General features: G+C 41.0%; 1 protein-coding gene and 1 long non-coding RNA gene across 3 annotated transcripts in view; one reads left to right on the forward strand and one right to left on the reverse strand.

The window, feature by feature from the left end:
* TAF3 (TATA-box binding protein associated factor 3) overlaps positions 1–21,056 on the forward strand; it is a 114,250-nt gene that overhangs the window by 46,247 nt on the left and 46,947 nt on the right. The window lies entirely within an intron of this gene.
* LOC110392249 lies at positions 12,715–16,517 on the reverse strand. Of its 2 annotated transcripts, XR_002434276.1 has the most exons (3): positions 16,086–16,517; positions 13,631–14,262; positions 12,715–13,172 (listed from the first exon to the last, which is right to left on the reverse strand). It is a non-coding gene; the product is annotated as an uncharacterized LOC110392249 (long non-coding RNA). The 2 variants fall into 2 exon arrangements; XR_002434275.1 differs by having other exon boundaries at positions 12,715–14,262; positions 16,086–16,507.

The raw sequence follows: 21,056 nt of genomic DNA on the forward strand, positions 1-21,056 counted from the left end.
TCGGGCCGCATGTTGGTCACTCTTTAAAATTCTTATAAAAACAAAGAAATTAATTAACCAGTATAAAAACGGGGCATACATCTCCTGGCAAACATTCAATTAACTTTTTAGTGCTTGCTACTTAATGTTGTGTTTGACCGGCGGAGCATTGCAAACGACTTTCCTTTGAGAGGGAGCTGGGGTGGAACGCGGCATTGCGCCGGACTTGGGCTGGTCATCAACATTTTTCCCATGATCTTTGAGTGTGGAGCTGGTTATATTTTACTCACACATGTGAGGTGGAGTTTGCTTTGGGATAGGTCTTTTGTAGGCCGGGGGATGTTTTATTGAGAATATAATTTAGTTGGTTTTGCAATCATAGGCTAGGTTGCGGTGGTTTAGCATGAACTGCCAATTAAAAGCAACTGTATAATACTTCTAATTCCCATGACTAATGGGCTGAAAATATGGAGCTCTTTGACCTGGTTTGAATCCAAGCTAAAGATGAAATATGTCTTCTCCTTTTAATTTGTGTGCTGAATACATCAAGATCACATGTTCTACTGTTAAAACAGCAAACTGTGTGAGTGTAAACCCCAAATTTCCAGAAAAATTGACTCCCTAACCGTGAGCTGACGTGATGATGGATGCATTTTGAGTCATGTGAGAAAAACTTGAATAATAACTATACACGTTTTGTAGAACTTTTGTTTTACCTATTTTTCTATCCAGATTCTCTCCACAATCACCCTTAGCCATCAATCTCTTGCTGTTTTACAAACAAATGACCACTTACTGCAACATCAGAAAGGGAAAGTTTCTCTGGATTTTTTTATTGACCGTCTTGTGTCTTTTAAATTGGCAGAACAAATCTCACCAGATGCATCCTGAACGCGAAGGTTCTCACGCTGACCTTTGATTGCTGTATACAATTTTATTTTATTTTTTTCCACAAAGGGATCATTATTATTATTATTATTTTTTAATTTGTGGTTAAACCTGTATCTAAATAGCTGAGTTTTGTTGTTCTTGTAGCAGAACAAAATTAAATATCTCTAGGTTAAACCTGAGGCCAGTTGGACTGTTAAAAGGTGTATAAATATGCAAGGCGCCTGGGCTTCTATGAAGGAAACTGCTCGGCTCGTCAAACACGGGAGTGATTACGTTGCAGGGCAGCAGGAGTTCTCCTGGAAACAGGGGAAATTATCAGAGTACCAGGACAGAATGCAAAGGTCGATCTGCTGAATACAAATAAAGTATTGAGCACCAGGTTCTGCCTCATGGAGCTGGCGCTTTTGGAAATGTTGTGATAAATGCACTGATAAATTCAAGGGAATGAGTGCTATTGCGAAAGCCTGATGAAGGCTAGAAAGTGTCCAGCTAGTAGGAATTGCACTGCTTGGTCAGGCACAATGAAATGAAATAGAATTTGCTTTAGTGAAATTGCATCAAGGATGATTAAGGGTGCTTCTGGGAAAAGGTGGTGATCACTTTTCACTGAAGTCACTTGAGTGACTTCATTGCCCACCCCACAGGTCTGTTTTGTTTTTTTCTCCTTTGCTCCTTTCCTCTAACTTCAGGTTCCTCTCCCAATCCCTGTTCCTTCTGTGGAGTGCCTCTGCAAAACCTCCCTGAGGTAGGAAGGAACAGGGCTGCTTCGGGTGACCAGAGCTCATCAGCAACGTTCGGAGACGTGGAGCCCGCCTCTGCTCCATCCACAGTTGGGATCTGGGTCCGTATTCCATTTCCAACCAAGTCATAGAATCATTAAGGTTGGAAAAGACCACCAAGATCATGTAGTCCAACCATCAACCCATCCCCACCATGCCCACTAACCATGTCCCTCAGTGCCACATCTGCACTTCACTTGAATGCCTCCAGGGACCGTGACTCCACCCCCTCCCTGGGCAGCCTGTTCCAGTGCCTCACCATGCAGCCTCTGATCCCTGCATGCTAAATCCACCTTTGGTGCAGTATCACAGGTAATGGGATTCTCAGCTTGGCTTGGCTGTTCCTTAACTCTTCTCTTGATGCAGAAGGGAGTGCTGAAGATTAGCCGCCACATTCCCAAATGTTCTTCTTCAGCAGGAAAAAAAATTATCCCTGGAGTGACAGAGCAGCATGTGCACACAAACCGTGGGGCCTCAGAGCTTCCCCTGGGAGGCTCATGTTTTTCTAATTAACAGAACCACTGTATCCAGCAAATGATTTTCTAGAGGGTTACAGCAAACAGCACTGGAGCAGTGGTGTTACAGGGAGGCAGATCTGTCTGTTGGTCTTGCTTTAATATTTTTGCATTACTTTAAGGGGCCTCATGGGTGTAGAGCAATGAATTGTAGGATAATTGGACTCCTTCCAGTTGATTTGCATTACATTTTGAAAACTGCTCCAGCCCAGCAGTGCCCAGCTGTGCTCGCCCTGGACGTGCTGCTGGTGCAACCATCCTTTATGGTAACACAGAGCATACACAGAAATACCAGTGCACATGTACAGCCACATGTTAACGCCCATGGGTTGGTTACCGTGATGGTGGAGCTGCTCATGACTTTTCTGCTTCCATCTGATTATTTGGCAGATATTTAAATGATGCTCTGGCAGTGGGAACAGAGATACTCTAAACCAAAAAAAAAAAAAAAAAAAGACATTTTCAAACTCATGCAAGAGCCTCTTGACGCTGTAATGGAGTCTGTTTCTTCATGTGTATACATTTTCTTGACATTTTACCTCTTCTCCTGGTGGTTAATATTAGACTGAGAAGTGTCAGGAATATTTTTCATGCCTACATTTGTTAGAGCAGTGCATATGCAAAGCTCTATCCGGTCATTTATTCCCTCTTCATTTTTGTAACAATTGTAGCATGAACTAATTATTTTCCCAGCTTGAAATGCATTAGAGTTGTGTTTGATAACTGTTTATTTTATAGCTGCTTTTTTGAAGCACTAACCTAAGCTGAAACTTTTGCATTCCTGTGCTCTGCTCCCTTCAAAGGGATGGAGAAAATGAAGGGTTTTGCGAGGGAAGGAAAGCTTGCTGTGCTTCCTCCTTCTATGTGAGAAGCACTGGAACAGGTTGCCCAGAGAAGTGATGGATGCTCTGTCTCTGGGGATGTGCAAGGTCAGGCTGGACAGGGCTCTAAGCAACCTGATCTAGCTGTAGGTGTCCCTGTTCAGTGCAGGGGAGTTGTACTGGATGACCTTTAAAAGTCTCTCCCAACTCAAACAATTCTGTGAATATCCAGGTGAATAGCGGGTGCTCCCTCTAACAGGATTATCCATGCTCTCTGCTGGCTGGCTTGTATTGCCCAGGTGGCATCTGGGACAGGTTGGGGAGAGAAGCAGCAGGTTTTGGCCAAGCAACCAGCTTGGCTGGAGGCATTTCTCCTTGCTTATCCCTAGAATCGGAGCCCCTGCAATGCTACCTTCTCCATGCCATTGACTGCCTTCCAAAGGATTTGCTGCTGGCCAGCACAGAGTAACCTCAAATCACCGCAGAGCTGGAAGCTTGCAGCAGGACGAAGCCGTATTAATAAGAAAGCAGTTCCAGTTTCTGACATTTAAATTGGCCCTGTAAATTTGACACTGAGTTTAGCTTCTGAGGTGATAATGCATCAGATTACACTGTGCGGTTGGGTGTTGGGTTTTTTTCTGTGACGTGTCAGTAAAGCAGAAACTAATATTCTATATTGGCATTTCAGAAGATGTTTCTTCAGAAGGTGAAGCTTTCAGAGAAAGTTTAAAGGCCTTTGGTGTAAATATGACCCTTCTGTTAGTTTTCAATTTGGGTAGATATATTTTGTTATAGAAAAAATGTTAACATAATATTTTGATTTAAAGTTGCATATTAGATTTTTAGAACACACACAGATGCTCTGTATGGAGAAAAATTAAAATTGAACTTGAAAAAGTTTATTATCTTCATGTTCCTTTAACTTCATTAATTCCCTGACTTACTCAGGGCTCGAGCAGTGTTTGCTGAGTGCTTTGTATGCACACGAAGGGGCAGTTGTTACCCTGAAAAGTTTTGTCTTGGGACATCAAAGAGAGGATTTGATATTGCAGGAAGTGCTAAACCTTGGCTTGTTGGCACAGGCTGCGCAAGGAGGTGATGGAGTCACCATCCCTGGAGGTGTTCAAGAAGAAGGTAAATGTGGCACTGAGGGACATGGTTTAGTGGGCATAGTGGGGATGTTTTGATGGTTGGATTAGATGATCTTAGTGGTCTTTTCCAACCTTTATGATTCTGTGATCAGTTTTATGCAATAAGGCATTCTATAACAGAAAATGAGGCTCTCAGTTGAACTAATACTTTTCTTGAAAGGGAGTTTGTTTTCTGTAGAAAACTGCCTTTTTGTGGTAAACCAGAAAACTTTTTTTTTTTTTCGTATAGGGAAGAGTTCTTCACAGGAAACCATTTTCAGACCATCTTTAAAATACACAGATAGTGAAGACCACTTACAGGCTTTTCTCATCATTTGTAAGGCAACTAAATGCTGAACCATCACCACGATGTGAGGTTTACTGAAAGCAGAAAAGAACCTTGCCTTTTAATCCTTTGCAGATACCCCAGAAGAGGGAGAACAGAAATTAAAATATAAATACTGGGGTATTTTTGCCCAAAAGATTGTAATGTAGAGCTTCAGCTGCTTCACTGCCTTCCTGTCTTCTCTCTGAAATTCTGCTTGCTCATCCCATTTGCAGCAGCCTAAAACATTTAAAAATGTGTAGGACAAGAGGAGGGGAAGCAGGAGGAAGTTACATTGACTTTTTTGTGGAAAACATGACGCTTTCCCCAAACATTGATAAAACAGCTTTTCAAGAAAGAAAGCCTAGTTTTCACTTGGAAATGCTGCTGTAACACGTCTTGGGTGACTTGTGTGCCTCCTCCTCCTGGCCGGGGTGGACTTCAGTTTCTTCGTCTGAATGACTGTGCCTTTTCACATTGGTAAACCAGAGAAAACAGTCTGAGCTGCAGGCTGCACGTAGACAGAGCAGCGGGAGGAAAATAGAGGCACTGAGCTGCAGTGCCCATGAGATACAACAGCAGTGGCTCTAGGACGGTACATTTGGGTTTTCTTCTGTTCAACAAAAACCATCCTTGTGTTCTGCACGATGCCAGCTAGTAAACAGAGTTTGCAAAATTGTATACTTGCCCTCTAAGCTGCCTTTTAGTGTATGTGCGACCTCAGCATTTATTAGTGTTAAAGCTAAACAGTGTCAGCAGGTCCTTTGTCAATGTGATGATGGATCTCTTTGGATTGCCCTGTAAATATAAATGCTTCCGTAAAGGAGGTGGCTGCAGGAGCTACTAGGTAGTGTTCCCTGATTTTGCTGGAGCAGCTTAGGTCAATTTGTATAGCAAATCAATAGCTGGCCTACTGGCATGTAGGCATGTAGGATTTCCTGATTCCTTGCCTTTTACCTCTCGAGAGCATGATGATTTTCAGACAATTAGTACTTTTAATTAAAAAAATAGAAGTATTTGCTTTTTTTTTTTTTCATTTTGACAGCCATCTGTTCAGCAATCTTAGCCCAAACAAGCAAAATTACATTTCTAATAGGTGAATAAACAATGTTGTTGATGTTATTGGTTATTGGCAGTTGCTATAGCAATAGGCTGCTGCAGATTCCCGTATGATGATTCTGGCGTGCGGCTGCTCACCACATCAGTCAGATCAGGTGCATCCTCCCTGCTAATGGAGATGATAAAAATATCTCAGCTACACGTGTACCATACAGTTGGGTTTTCTCATTACTAGGAATGGTAAAAGTTCTATGTCCTTGTGGTTTTTTCTGTCGCAGTACAAAGCATGAATCGATTCCCAGAAGTTTGCTCAATGGGATAAATCCAGGTGAAGAATTTTTTGTTATGGCATCCCTGTGCTTGGTCTGGTTAGTGGTGAGACAACACAACCATGTAACTGTGCTGGAGGAAACCCTTTTTGTAGAGTAATTTTAAGGCCATAAAACTGTATTTGAAGGGCAGAAGAGAAACATTAGGAGTGCACTTCCATGTGCTAAACCTGAAAATAACAACTCTCTGAACATTTCAATGTGGGTTGGTATATTTGGGGCTCTCAGCAGTGTTTTTTTCCTGGATTCCAGGAAGTTTTCCACTAATTCTAAATAGTTTATTTACAGTCTACCAGTGGCGTGTTTCCCTCTTTATCAAATGATGACTTTGCATGTAGCAAGATCTTCACCTTCAGTATAATGGGAGCATTTCTGGCTGCCCAGAGAAGCTCTGGATGCCCCATCCATGGAGGTGTACAAGGCCAGGCTGGATGGGGCCCTGGGCAGCCTGGTCTGGTGCCCAGTTCAGTGATTGGTAACGCTGCCTGCAGGAGGTGGGGGTGGAACTAGATAATCTTTGAGGTCCCTTCCAACCCAAGCCATTCTATGATTCTGTAATTTATGAAGTGCTCAGCCCATCCGAATCCAGGCCTGTTGTGGTTATTTCACTGTGGGGTCTTGTACACACATGAAGATATTCGGGTACAGCTGGTGCCTTGATTCAGACCTTTCCTTCCATGTTCAAATAAACCATGCCATGACAGATCAATTGCAAGTCAGCCTTCCTTAGGCAGGAGGAAATCCTAGTAAAAATCAGTTATTAACATGACACAGTAGAAATGCAGGGGAAAGACAGGAAATGAGGCTTAGGTTTTTTTTGGTTGCTGTTTTAATTCAGCTACATAGTTCGTAAAATGTCCACAGAGTAAACTGTGGGCTTTGGCTGTAACAAGAATACGGATTTTGGTTGCTGAACTCTGCATGGATGGAAGACCTGCTTTTGGCTACAGAATGGTTTTGGGTGAACAGATGAGGAAGTGCTGCCTGAAGAGGAGAGTTTACGTTGAAATACATATTCAGAAAAAGAGCAAAGTAATTTCGGCTACAAAGTGAATTGCGAGGCCTTTGTATGATTGCTTGGCTGTAATCTCATTAACTCTTATTTTAATTGAATATGGACACACACTTAAGCTCTGAAATTTAGGTCTAAATGTTTAAAAAACAATAATCAACACTGCTCCCGTTGAGGGATTTGGTTCAGGATCCACCAAGGGAGTACAGGATATTACGAACAATTTCTTCTCAGAAAGAGCGGTGAGGCATTGGCACAGGCTGCCGTCACCAACCCTGGGGCATTCAAGAACCGTGAGGATGTGGCACTGAGGGACGTGGTCAGTGGGCATGGTGGGGGTGGGTTGGCATTTGGACGAGGTGATCTTGGTGGTCGTTTCCAACCTTCATGATTCAGTAGTTCTGTGGTTCTATTCACTGTGGCTGTTACAGGCTAGTTAAGTTTAACACGCGGCACCTAATGGAAACCAAACGCCCCTAGGAAACCACTGCACAGAGGGACACCTCCAGGAAGGTGATTCAGAACATGAGATATCCAAATTAGTTGTGAAAGGAAAACTACTGAAGTACTTCTGATGCAGCCTTTTTCCTCCTCACCCTATTCTTCCCACAGAGATTTATACAAGTCTCCTAGCAAAAAAACAGTCCTCTGCAGTGTTTGTTTTGTTGATTGCTTTGGCCTTAAATACAAGACAGTCTACCAAAATGCAATTATTTAAGTTTTTATTTTTTAATGTGGCTCTTTGTGTATAAACTGAAGAACCTAGGATTAAAAAACACATAATGTGAATTAAATGCAGCATTAAGACAGTAAGTGTTTGTGTTACAGCAACAGCATCACAGATTCATTTCCTCTGTATATCTTACAGCAGTTTTGCAAACTGGGATAGGATTTTTCCAGGTTTTTCTGTATACTTTTCCTGAGGCTTTTGTTTCCAGAGATGTAAATTGAACGGGATGACATTTCCATGCGAAGGGAAGGAATGTTTATTTTAAGAACACACAAGTACCAGTTACAATATCGCTTGTTGACTCCACATTGCCAGAAAGGCTTTGCTTGGAAGATGAATGTGAATTTGAAAAGGACGCTGTCAAAGTAATTGGGCTTTACAACTTCACTTCTATGATCCAAATCTTTGCTTCGGACTCCTCTGTTTTGCCTTTTAAACATGCAGTAGCAACATTCAAGAAAAGGAAATTTGCAGAGCCTTGTTGCCTGCAGGAAGGAATTTTCATTGGGTTGGTACCCAACATATGATTTTATTTGTTGCATACTTCGCTGCAGACAGCGTGCTAGTAGAAAAATCAGAAGTGGAAATTACACACTGTGCTACTAGATATTATGATAACGCTGGCTTTTTCCTGCAGCTGCTGCCATGTCCTGCTTTCCACCAATCTTTTATTCAGTGTTTAGAGACGTAAGATTTGCAGTCGTTCGTGTAGTATGTTTTTAATACTACTGTGCGTCTTGCACTCTACTTCCCATTGGGTTTTCTGTGTTTCTGAATATTATATGTGTGTAGAAGGGTTCATAAATAAATGTTTCGTGTCAGTTTCCGTTCATGCACACAGATATGAATGTACGTTCTTTGATGAAGTTTCAGTTCTGCTGCAGATGCAGTGGATTTCTCCCACTTTATCAGTGGCGCCATTAGCAGAGATGGAAATGGAAACTTTTCCAACTAAAATCGGCTGGGACATCACTGATGAAGATACAGTCTAACCCATGAAGAGGTGGTGTACGTAGTAAATAGAGCTGTAATGGAGCTGAAATGATGTTTTCCTAGGTGCTTGTTTTTAGGGTATTTCATGAGCTATTCATTCATTATCTCTCCTGTAAAAATATAAATTTCTTAAAGATAAAGACGGTTTTCGGCTGCTTAGACAACGGATGCAAAAGTTCTCATTTGTTCTTTCCAAAAATGTTTAATAATATGTTAGAGGTTTGTAGAAGGGGAAATGTGACTCTCTAAGGAAATTTCAAATCAGTGACATCTTTTTTCCCGTATTGTGTTATCCTTTGCATTGCTGTTTATAGACATGGAATGAGACTTCATGGTTTATAAATAGGAATCAAATAAAAAAAAAGCCTTCCCCAGACATTGGATTTACGTTTTAAAAAGAAAGCGTGCTATAAAGCCCCTACTGTTAGCTGTGCAGAAATGAGCATTTGATGATGAGTTTCAAAGGAAGCAGATTAAGTGGTTAGCACACACTGTGGCATTTGGCTGTGTGCGGATTCAAGCAGCAAGTCACAAAGACGCAGATAAAATATTGTCAGTGAACCAGCTTTGTTGCATCTGTTTTGATGACAGAGATCTAATTTTGAATTATTCTGACGAATTAGGAACGCAGTTTAATATTTTAGAGTGCCAGGAAGACAAAACTACTTGCCTTGACCATCTCCATTTTAATACTTCTTTTGCATAACCAAGTTCCTGAGTCAACTCCAGAAACTAATTTACTTTTCTTTCTAAAATGCGTTTTAAGGACCAAAATTGACCTGCATTCCATACTTACGTGTCATCAGTCACCGTGATTATCGTAATGTGTAGAGTCTGTTTGCAGATGGGGGGAGGTGGTCACGCAGCATCAGGAGACAAAAGTTATTTCCTAAATATCAGCTGTCATAACATGATCATGAGGATATTTTGAAGCAAGAAAATACTTTTTCCAATCAAATTATTTATTATTCATTAGCACATTCTGTCATTGATCCTGCCTTCCTTACTTGACCGAGCGGATGTTACTAATTTTCACTGTAAGTTTATATGTGTATGGCTCAGTTTTTTCCCAAATTTTTCCCTCATTACTTCTTTTCCATTCTCTTTCCCATCCCAAGCACTTCTTCGCAACCTGTGCCTGTTGTTTTTATGCTCTTCTTTGTAGGAGGGTGATATTCAAACAGTATTATAGCAGTCCTAACAAATACAGAGCCTGTGTGCATTGACTGTGTGTATTACACAGGATCTGTGATTGTAGATTATATATATTTTTATATATATGTATGTGAGTATGAGTGTGTATATATATGAAATATATATATATTTATTGTGTATATATGTATGTACACATACACACAAATACTCGTATGCCTTTGGCCAGTTTACCTCTCTACTGATGAGTATTAATAGCTCTGCGACGAATTCAGACAACTGCTTTTTTATTAATCATTTTTCTGGAAGCAGGAGGAACGTTCTCTCTGTGCATGCTCAGGTTTTGAGAGGAGTTTGCAGCTCCTCTTGCATTAAACATATGTTCCTTCAGCTGTGTTCAAGCTGTGTGTATCATACAGTACCTTGCCCTGTCTGTTCCAAGGGGTGCAGGGCACCAAATACTGGCGTACGTAGCTTTTCATATAGCAGACTTCATGTTGAGATACAAAAAAAAACCCAACTGTTTTCCCTTAAAAAAGAAAGAATAATAACATTACGGAGATGTTTCTGCATCCCTTCTGCTGCTGTCCTCCACCTATCCTGGGCGTGAAGTCGTTCATAAGGGTTTTGGCCATAGTGAGCACAGAGCCATGAAACCATGTAAGTGGCATCTGAAAGTGTTGCCAAGATTACGTAAACCCATTTTGTTTTCTCATCGTTCAGGAAAATTATTTCAACTCTTCTTTTATGGTGTCAGTCGAAATAAACATGATGGTGTTTCAAGAAGCGTGATAATGCATTGTTTTTATGGGGCAGCAAAGCTCCTGAGGATACGATGGTTTGATTTCGTGCATATTTTGTGCAGTAAACATTTTCAGCATTCCTTTTTTTTTTTTTTTCCCCTTCTTTCTTCTGTATCTTTCTTGCTTGGTTTAATGCAGCATAACTCCCTCTAAATTTAGTGGGAAGTGTAAACGTATGTAATGGTTTTTCTGTGGTTAGAAAATACATGTAGCATTAAGTTATTAAAGCTTGACTTTAAACTATGTCTTGGGCTAATGATTTTACAGTATAATTGCTTTAGTTAATTTGAAGGCAGGTATACATACAGCTTATTCCATTTTGGCACTATAAAGTTTGCCATTGGTATTATACCTCATTTTTTATATGATTTACATAATTTGTGAAACAGATTTAATATTTTGTGTGTGAGCTAATTAGTTTCTGGTTTAGAGCCTGCATTGTATGTTCATTGGTTTTTTGAACACCTTTTACAGTAGCACAGAAGGTCATTGTCGGATCTAAATTCTTTGTAGAGCAATCAATCCCGATTTAATAAAATAAGTTGCATAATTTTTAATGTAATTAAATTGGGTTCCATGCAATTGTTTTCAGCTGTAAATTTGCTGAATTGGAAGAAATATAGTAGTGATGTGTTAATTACTGCGATGGGCTCTTTCCCTTGGTATGGTGTAGTTCTAGCTTAAGGCACTTGCGATGAGCACGGTTTGATTTGCACCTCGGAGGAGCTTTTTGGGGGTGTCCTACTTTTCCCGCTGGAGGTAGCAGAAGAAAAAGAGCATTTCAAGGGGAACTAAAAAATCTGCTTCGCTTTCAGAAGATTCAGTGTTAATGCCTCGCTTTGACACCATTTACCAGTACCCACCAGATGACAGCAGTACCAGCAGCGATTTCTTGCAAATCTCTTGTATTAAAACCCCAGCAGGTGGGGGTGAGTTTGGGTGGTGGGCTAAAGGCTGAAGCAGGAGCGCACTTGGGAAGTCCAGCTCCTTCGTGCACAGTAAGCAACTTACAGTCATGCTGCACACCAGCCAAAAAAAAAAAGTTCTTTTCCTCTGGTATGTGATTCCTACACGAGGGCACATGCTGGTTGTTTTCCTCTCAAAGGAATTGTTTTCTTGGCTGCCGCCATCCCGTGTTTAATAGCACTGTGTAGCTTTAGCGGCTCCTGTCTTATTAGGAGTCTAAACAGTCTCCTGTATCCTTTGTGTCAAAATGAGTGAAAGCTTTGGAAATCAGTTTGGTATTCATTGGGCAGGAAAAGGAGTTCCTCCAAAGAGGCAGCCCCCGCAGAAGGGGTACTTCTCAAGTGAACAATCTGCATGAACAATTCCTTGCTGGAACTTTTGTATCCATTCCTTGCGCTAACTCAAAATGTTAACGCACGCGGATTATCTCCGTACACAAATATTTTCAAATTTGGGTTTTACTTCTCTGTTGTATCCCTCTTTTTACCTGTGTAATACATGCCCATGCGTTTTATTTTTCTTCGTAGAATAGCTGCACTTAAAGATAAGTTAATGACACAGAACCAAAACGCGGGGGCAGGTATTTCCAGTCTTTGTGCTGTTAGTAACTAGTTCTGGGGTTAAAAATAATAATCATAAAATCAGCCATGAAGCGAATTTATATCTTGCAGACCATGAATAAAATAGGGTGAAAAAAACTGAGCTCCTACTGTATTTGCAGCCATTGCTTCTCAGCATAGCATTGTTAGACCTTTGTAATACAATTATATCGGTGGAAGCCTTTAAAGCATTTATTTCAGAACGGGAATCCTGTTTCTGCTACTTTAAACAATTAGATGAAGTGTAATCTCACTTTCTTCCTGTGGAACGCCACACTTTTATTGCTGTCATTTATCAGTTGCAAGATGTAAATAAGACATAAGCTTAGGAGTCGGGCTCGAATAAAACCAGATTGTATTGATTCTTGCATGGTGCAAAATGAAACGGAAAATCATCTGCCATCCGCCCGCTGGTCATCGAAGCAATTTTTGAAGAATAAAGAGTGAATATGTACAATATAAATTCCTTATCTTGTTTACTTGAAATACACTCGCATTTTGAAAGTCTGAAACCTGATAAAAATCTCAACTAATTGTGTGAGATAGTACCTGCTATTCTCGCGATGGCCTTAAAATGTGGGATATTGCGGCTTAGGCTAAAAGCAGCTTCGAAGTAAGCAGAAACTTTGCAGACGTTCTGACAATTTATTGGTGGATGCTTCACAACAGACAGAAAAAGACAACAACAAAACAGAAGTTTCACATCACTGACAGCAAAGAAAAACGGAGTGAAAAACTGCAATTTTGGCCACGCAGCAAGTTAACGATTTTCTTCAAAAAATTAAAAAAAAAAAAAGAAAGAAAGAAGGAAAATTCCCATCCCCCAGCACTGCTGGGGAGACAAGACGGCTGCTGATTTCTTAAAGTCTTAAAGTTAGCTGACCTCCTCGCTGAACCCGACTTTAATGTAAACATTTTCTTGAGATGGTTCGTAGCAGGGCCAGCAAATCTGGAGAATATTAGTGGCGCTGTGTTTGCGGGAAGCAGGAATCCCTTGGTAATTCTCAGGAGCTCTTTTCCAAGCCGAGGCAGCCTGAGACACAGTTGTGTTTTCAGTTTTGCAGGATTCGTCGGTAATGCCCTGTGTATCTTTTTAAAATGTAATTAGTAAGACACATAATTAGTTTTTCCTTTGAAGTAGAGTTTTTTTACTTGCTTCAGCTCCGTTAAAACTCTTATCTCCCTCCCACCACAGGTAAATAACATGATAGCATAATATTCCTGTTGCCTTAATACTTGGCGTTTTAGCATTGGAATATGAATCCAAACAAGAGCAAAATCAGAGCACAGCTTCCTTCAGGTCACCTCTGTGCAAGAATATCAGGTTCCTTTCGTGTTCCATGCTTAAGTGCAGTGCATGGCTGCTGACTTGACCCCAGTATTTTAAAGAAAAGTTGTTGCCTTTTGAGATGTTTGCCAGTATTTTGGGACATTCTCACATGCTCATTGTGTTTAGCATGAATCGATTGTAAGTATTCGCTGTTGTCTGATGACTTCAAGTATTCTGCAGATAGCAAGACGGGGATTAATTTCTGAATTTTGCTTACCTGCATGCCATTTACCCTTCTATAGGCAAATTGTGCTTATATTGCGCTTGGTGCACGGGAGCAGCAGTTGCAGCGAAGTGCTGAAACAGAATATAATCCTCAACACTTAGCTCTCTCTGACTTCAGAGCACTTTTCACCCATTACTTGATCTTCCCAACATCCCGGTGTGCTAGCGGGTGTGAGTCACATGTTCTTTTGCACCCTAGCACGCGCTGTGTCCTGTTACACTGTCAAATATTCCTTTCACGTGCACAGAAAAAGCGTGTTTACCCATAATGAACTTCAGGTTCCCGTACTGTCCAGTCGTTGTTTGCTGTCACCGCAGGCTGTGTGTTAACCTGTACTCTAAATTTTTTGTTTTACCAGTAGGTACCATTGTCATGAGCAGAACTCCCATGAACAGAACCAAGGTGGAGCTGTGGCAGAGTCAGAGCAGAACATAGGCAGAAAGTTACTGACGTTTGTTGGGTTTTTGAGATGAGTTGCACCAATTGATCGCTTTTCTCTTGTCCTTCTACTCCAGCTCTCCTTATTCCTCTTCTATGTCATACAGTCCTGGGCTCTGGAACAAGGAGTCTCTTCACTTGGTGCTTTGAACACGCTGGATGCTAGTTGGAGCATGTGTGACTTCCTGAAATATAAATAATAATGTGAAGGGTTTGTGTTATTGCATAATAATTGGATTGACACATCTGGCTGTATTTTTTCGGGTTTTGATTGCAGGTATGTTTAATTGGTGTTAAAATTGGCTGTTGTGTATGTTCTTTGTCACGGCTTGTTTAATACCTCGTGTTTGCAGTTGTCCTAGTTTTACCATCTTGAAAGATGGTTTCTATTTAGTTCCTTCCATGTTTTCCTCAGTTTGTTTTAAAACCCACAAATTTAGCTGAAGTGTTTGCTTTTTTACTTAAGAATGTTAACTTTAGAAATAAAATATTTCCTGTTTATCAGCAAAAGTGTTTCTTCCCACTCGCTGGCATGATTTCGAAGATGGATTTTTTATTTCCTTCTCTTACACTGCCTTTCTTGTGCTAAACATAATAAAACCCGAGCAATGATAAAGCTTATTTAACCCAAATATACCTGCCTCACCTCAAATAAATACAAAATAAATTGGGCAAAAGAAAGAGATAATATTTTTGAATCAGTATACAAACATTGCTCTCTGTAAGATATTCATTGTGCTGCAGTAAATGGGGAAAATATATTGAATTTATGCACACATGATTGACTTTTCATACAGTGAACCCAGGTTAAACATCTTGAATATGGAATATGAATAGAGCTAACATTTTCATATGAAGCAATAATGAAAATGAACAGAGCTCCATTTCGACTGATAGCAAAGAACATTTGATACTCCAAGGCATAAAATGTGTTTAGTACTTGGGTTTTGTTAAGCTTGACAGAAGCCAGGAAATGGGACAGTACAACCACAGCATAAAGGCTTCTTCTGTACCCGATGACAGACTCGAGGATGTAACTTGGTAAAAACAATAATGCCACCCGACCGCTCTCCATTCCCTACAGTAAAAGGAGAAGGCATTCAGGGCTGCCTGTCGTCAATGGGTCCGCGTCTGAAAATATCAATCCTTGGGACGTGTGTTTTGTTCCCTGTTTGGAGCCTGGCGCCAGGCTGCAGGGAGAGGGAGGGAGGAGAGTGTGGAGAAAAACCTTTTTCTGTGCAGTTTGCAGGGTGGGCGATGTAAGAAATGAAATGGGGTTTCATGCGGGTAACAGGAAGGATGCCCCCGTGTTTTCCTTTCAGAATGAAGCACGTGGTTTGCAAACCAGCAGCATGATATGCTCTGGGTTCCTATCCGTGCTGGCCATCTCCTCTCCCCTATCCCCTCTGATGCCTTGAGTCTCTCTGACAGAGGATAACAAGGGCTGCATTTCAGGAGCTCCTTCCTGCAGTGCTTTCGGTCCCCAGTGAGCTGTCTGTGTTACTGTTTGATAGGCAGAAAATCAGAAGTCAAAATACGCAGGTCAGAGGAAGACTGCCTGAAACTTTCTTTTCCCTGCACGCCTACTGTTCCCACTTCAAGCACAAGTTCAAATCGCTTTATCTTTGCAGCCCCGTACATGAATTTTTCTTCCTTTTGTTCCTATAAATTCTCTTGTTTACCACCGTCACTGAAGAGTTCACCTCTTACTTGTTTGTAGTGTTTAAAATTAAACATTTCAAGGTACCTAAAAATCGACTTAAAGAAAAACTCGGCACAGCAATTAGGGTTTGACGTATGAGTCTCTCCAGTCTGTGTACAAACAGCAAAACTTTCCTGAAGAGTCAGAAAGCCATCTGATCAGCCAACACGCAGCCCACGGAGCTCTGAAGGAAAGTTTGGCTTCCATTCAATTAAAATAGGCTCTTAATTGATCCTGTGCAAACCCAGAATGGGCACTTCTTGCTTTCTTTCAAGGAGATAGAGACAAAAATAAACAAACAGAAACCTGCTGGCCTCCAAGCTCCGGGTGTTTTGGATCTGTGTTTGCTAAAAGGGCATTGTGATGCATGTGGTTTCATCATCACAATGAGGATTTACATGAAATATATAGAACTTCCCAACTGAACCATAACTAGCCCAGTCCTTAAGACTGACCTAAAATCCCTTGATATTGTGTATTTGAAATACAAACGTCTTAGCAGCATTCAGGAGAGTGCCCACTTCTGCACTTGACTAAAGGGGACCCATCGCCTTCAGCCACTGAGGGTGAAGGAAGGTCCTGGGCCGCTTATCTTTGCAGTGACTGTTTTCTCTATTTTGGCTTACATTTCTTAGCAGGTTTCTCTGTATATTTTGCAAGTTCGTTGTTGTGAATAAGGATTCCTCATCCAAGATCCCTTTGAATTTCTGACAAGTGTCTGGCTGGCAAGCAAGCAGCCTTCTTGGATCTTTCCTTCTTAGTTTGCTCACCTGTAAGATGGGTCTTAAAAATGCACATCACACACTACTATGTTCTGTAAATAAATAGGATATTCTGTATAGAATCATGGGATGGCTTGGGTTGAAAGGGACCTCAAAGATCACCTCGTTCCAACCCCCCTGCCTTGGGCAGGATTGCCAACCACTAAATCAGGCACTAGATGAGGCTGCCCATGGCCCCAGTGTAGAGAACTTGCTGCTGTGTGTTGGAAATGCATGTTAAATTTTCAAGGCACACATGATGTATAAGGGACAATACAGTTGTGGGTCTTGAATAGAATGAAACTTTTAGTTCACCAAGATCCCAAACCCCATTTAGAAAGTCCTTTGAGAATCCACATGAATGTAAGTGAGAAAGCACAGCGAAGGGAGAAGGCAGCCAAAGATTTTGTCTTGCCATCCTTAAACTGATCACTCTTGCCTGCAGCTGTACAGCTGTGTTGCTGCCCTGGGGAGCAGCAGCTGCTCCCCTGGTTGCAGCGTCAGCCTTGCTGTGCCCATTGCTGGTTGCAGAAGGAAGACAAAGAACAGTTTTGCAATTAGCGCAGTGGGCTGGGATTCGGAATATCGGGGTCAGGCTTGCTTTGTGACCTTAGGTAGGTCACTTCTGCCATAAATCAGTATTATTACAGTAATATTTCCTTTCCTTCATCTTAGGTATGCCTTCTGTATTTGATTTGTAAACTGTTCTGACTTAAGGCTTTTCAGATTAAGTCTGGACAGCATCCACCACAATGGAGGTCTGTAGTTAGCTGGGGTCTCTGAGATGCTGCTTTAATAAAAACAATCATAAATTCAAAGCTGTTATTAGGTGACCTTATTCTTTTAAATGTTCAGACGCATGAGGTTATACTTGTTAAGGTCTGTGATGTCAGGAAATACCAGTGGTAAGGTTGGGCATACGATCTTAAGATGTCATTGCACAAGTGAGCTACAGTCACAACTTATTTCTCAAGTATCATTGATATTTCCTTTATCAAACTCTTCAAATAGGAAAGGATGCAGCATAATGCCCATTCAGGACAGGGATTTGCCTGATCTCAACCCTGCAATGCTGTGATTTTGCTTGATATTTACATCCAGGCACCTTATTTAGTCCTCCGTGTAGTTTTGTGGGTGCACATTATCTCGTACATGAGATTCTTTTCTGCTTTAATATAAATTTATTGACTCGTAACATTATATTTTAAACTGAATATTTCAGACAGAGTCCAGAGAAGCATTTTAGATGAACGGTAGCATTTTAATCAGCATCTCTCATGTGAAGGAACCTACTGCTGAGATTCAGTACAAGCCATCTGTGTACACCCGGTCTGCCCAGTGCTCCCAGTTTAATGCCAACTGTGCCTTTACAACCCAGCGTGTGTGCACGAGAACCCCCTGCTCATTCCTGAGCAGACCTAGGAAAGGAAAACAGCAGGACAAGATGCGTTTGCAAGGAGAAGTCTTTCAGCCTGCTCTGCTTGCATGCACAGAATAGGAGGTTTAATGCTGTAGAAAAGTCCCTGAGCACAGGAAACACTGAGGCACAGAAGACAGTATCCTCAGTTTTCTGCAGAGAGCAGTTCTGTTCACATTTGCTTGCTCTGCTTGATGAGGAGTGAGGCTAAAAGCCCTGACTTGTTTCCAAAGGGAACTCCACTTGTATTTGTGGAAATAGGGCTAATTAATTCACATGTGCACCTGGTAGAGCATAGCTTTGACAGCCATGTAAATTCTCACTTTCATTATTTTGTACTTCATTGAATTTACATAGGTGAGTTCAATGATACCATACCTAGTTCTAACCAAAAGCAAACTCCAAAGCACCATTAAGAGAGGTTGCACGAGGGGTTTCTCTCTCTTCTCTATCACCCGTGGGGCAGCAGCTTTGCAGTTGCTTCTGGTTTTGTTCTACTTTCCCGTGATTTCATCTGGAGTGAACAATATTGCTAAACTTTTTTTTTTTTTTTTTAAGGCTGTGACAAGCCAGACCTGATAAATTTTAACATGATAGGGAAAGCTATAACCTGCTGAAAATGGGGGTTATAATTAAAATGTGTAGGCATCCTGAATTATAGCTGTTGCGGGCTTTCCAGCTATAGTAATAATTGAAGACCTTTTAACAATTTTATATGTTCTTTTCTAGCTTGGCCTTGAGCTTAGGCAGGACTTCAGTTTCAAGATAATTTTCTTGTCCTCAAAAGTTAAATTGCTTTCTTTAATATAAAGCATACAATAAGGAGTGCAACTGAAAAGCTGCATGCCCACTGAACCTGCTCTTTCAGCATGAGACTCGGCGGGTTAGGAGCAGATCCAGAGGAACAAACACTCTTTTATTATTAGATGATAAATCCCTGATGCTGTATCGCTGTTTTGGCTTTCAACCTTATTGAGCTTTCAAGAGAAATGCCTTTGTTTATACCATCAACTTCCTAGTAGCATCCAAATATCTGTCACTGCACCGTGGACTTGAATTTTTATTTGGTAAATACAGTGCGCTGTATTGTTAATGGCATGTGTGATGCTGTACAACCAGGACCTGGCTTATATCCTGATGAAAAACTGTAGAAACAGATGTGGTTTTTGCTGTTTTTATTGCAGAATTTTGCTTGCAAGCTGCAGCTTCTAATAAGCTTTAATTTAAGGAGCTGGTGAGTTAAGATAGGCACCTAAGAAATATAAAATATTATTTCTGCTGAAAGTTATTGAGATTGTTATTTCTAGATTACTTAAGTGCTTTTGAGAATATGGCCCTGAGTTAAAAAAAAACGAGTGGAGACAGTGCTTTAAAAAGTATTATTTACATCAGAATATCTGAACAAATAACAATATGTCTGCATCTATGTTCGATACGGAAAGTATCTATTTCCATTCTGTCGGAATGGAAAAGTAAGCTGCATTTCTGAATGTGTGCACACGTCTGTTTGGCAAATTACATTGGTTTGATTCTGAGCTTCACAGTTCTTACGTGGCTTCAGCTGGGGAAACTGAGGCACGGCTCGGAATTAATTTGTCAGGAAAATTAGATGAGAGGCAAAGGAGAGGTAAAAAAGTAAATTTGCTGGCTGCCAGATCCGAGCCTGTGGTGCTGAGCTGCCTGTGAAAGCTGGTTCCCAACCAGCTGCTTTGAGATACTCAGCATGCTGGTTAGCAGGAGCCTTGCATTCGTCATGGCACTGGGATATTATGCTAACAGATGTTTTTATAACATTGATACACTAGCCCACAATGCTTGTTTAATATTTGTTGGGATCTTGACTGTAACCAACTAGCAAAACTTTTCTTCCGATGGGAGCTTTCTAGCTACATTTAGCACGTAGTCAAGGCCCAGTATGCTATATTGCCAAGAAATGTCATTAAAAGGCTTTATAAGCTCTCAGGCTTTAGGCAGTGTTTTCTGCTGCGGAGTATCAAATTGGTGGTGTACTGTAATTTGGTTTTTAAGTTTGTCTGTTGAATGAGCACCAATTTGTATAGATAATATATTGTGTGTTAAAGTGAGTGCTCTGCTTTTGTACCTTCCCTTCCATTAAGAAGATGAGACCTCGGATAACTACGAGTTTCAGATAATGTGGAATCAAATACGTTAGCGAGTCGTACTGTAACGAATCAGCACAATGACTATTTTATGTTTGAAGTGGAGATCATGTTTTGCGTGCCTGTAAATGCCTTGTTGGAAAAATCAATTCTGAGCATCCCCTTTCTCCGTGTTTTCATTCGTTTTACCTTGACTGTATTTTGACACTGAAAGTTTCAGTCTGCTCACATGCTGGGTTTAACTCTTGACTTTTTCAAATCCACTCCATATTTACATCAGGGTTGCTGAGAGCAACGTGTGCTTTCCAAGGATGTGTGCTGTTAACCAGCTCTTAATAGTAATGTTTGACTGGTAAAGCAACATAAAAGCATGTGCAGAAGACACCCCCCAAAAAAGAGAAATTAAACAACATGTTGTACTTTTGAATTGTTTCCTCAAGCCTCAAACTCCTAACATTTTTGGACGCCTCTAGTTTTTTGGCAGAGCCATGCAGTAGTGCTGTAGCATCCCGCTCAATAGGGTCAACGCCGTGTTTCAGCTGGGGCAGGCGCACACATAAAGAAGACTTGAACCTCAGGGCACTTGGGGAAATTGTCAGTAATCCCCATTTGATGGAGGGATGCTCGTGAGGCAGGAGCTGGGTCTTGCCAAGCACTGCTGAGCTGCTCACCAGTAGAGTGGGCTCTTCAGATCGACTTGAAATAGGAAAGTTGATGAGAGAAGGAGATATAGGAGGGCTTTTCCAGACCACAGAATTGGGGAAAGAGGTTTTATAGAGAGATGTAACATGTTCCTTGGTTTGATTTATTAATATTTGCTCGCTAAGGAGACAGTCGGCTCTATTCCACGTTAGATAGTCTTTGCCCTGGGTGCAATAAGCTTTTGCATTTTATGAAGGGATGTATTGGTAGCCTTGTGAAAATGTGACTGTGACCTATTTAGATGGGTTAGAGTAGGGTGCAAATCTCTGCACTGGGA

This window comes from Numida meleagris, chromosome 1 (assembly GCF_002078875.1).
Source record: "Numida meleagris isolate 19003 breed g44 Domestic line chromosome 1, NumMel1.0, whole genome shotgun sequence".
In the NCBI taxonomy this organism is placed as follows: domain Eukaryota; kingdom Metazoa; phylum Chordata; class Aves; order Galliformes; family Numididae; genus Numida; species Numida meleagris.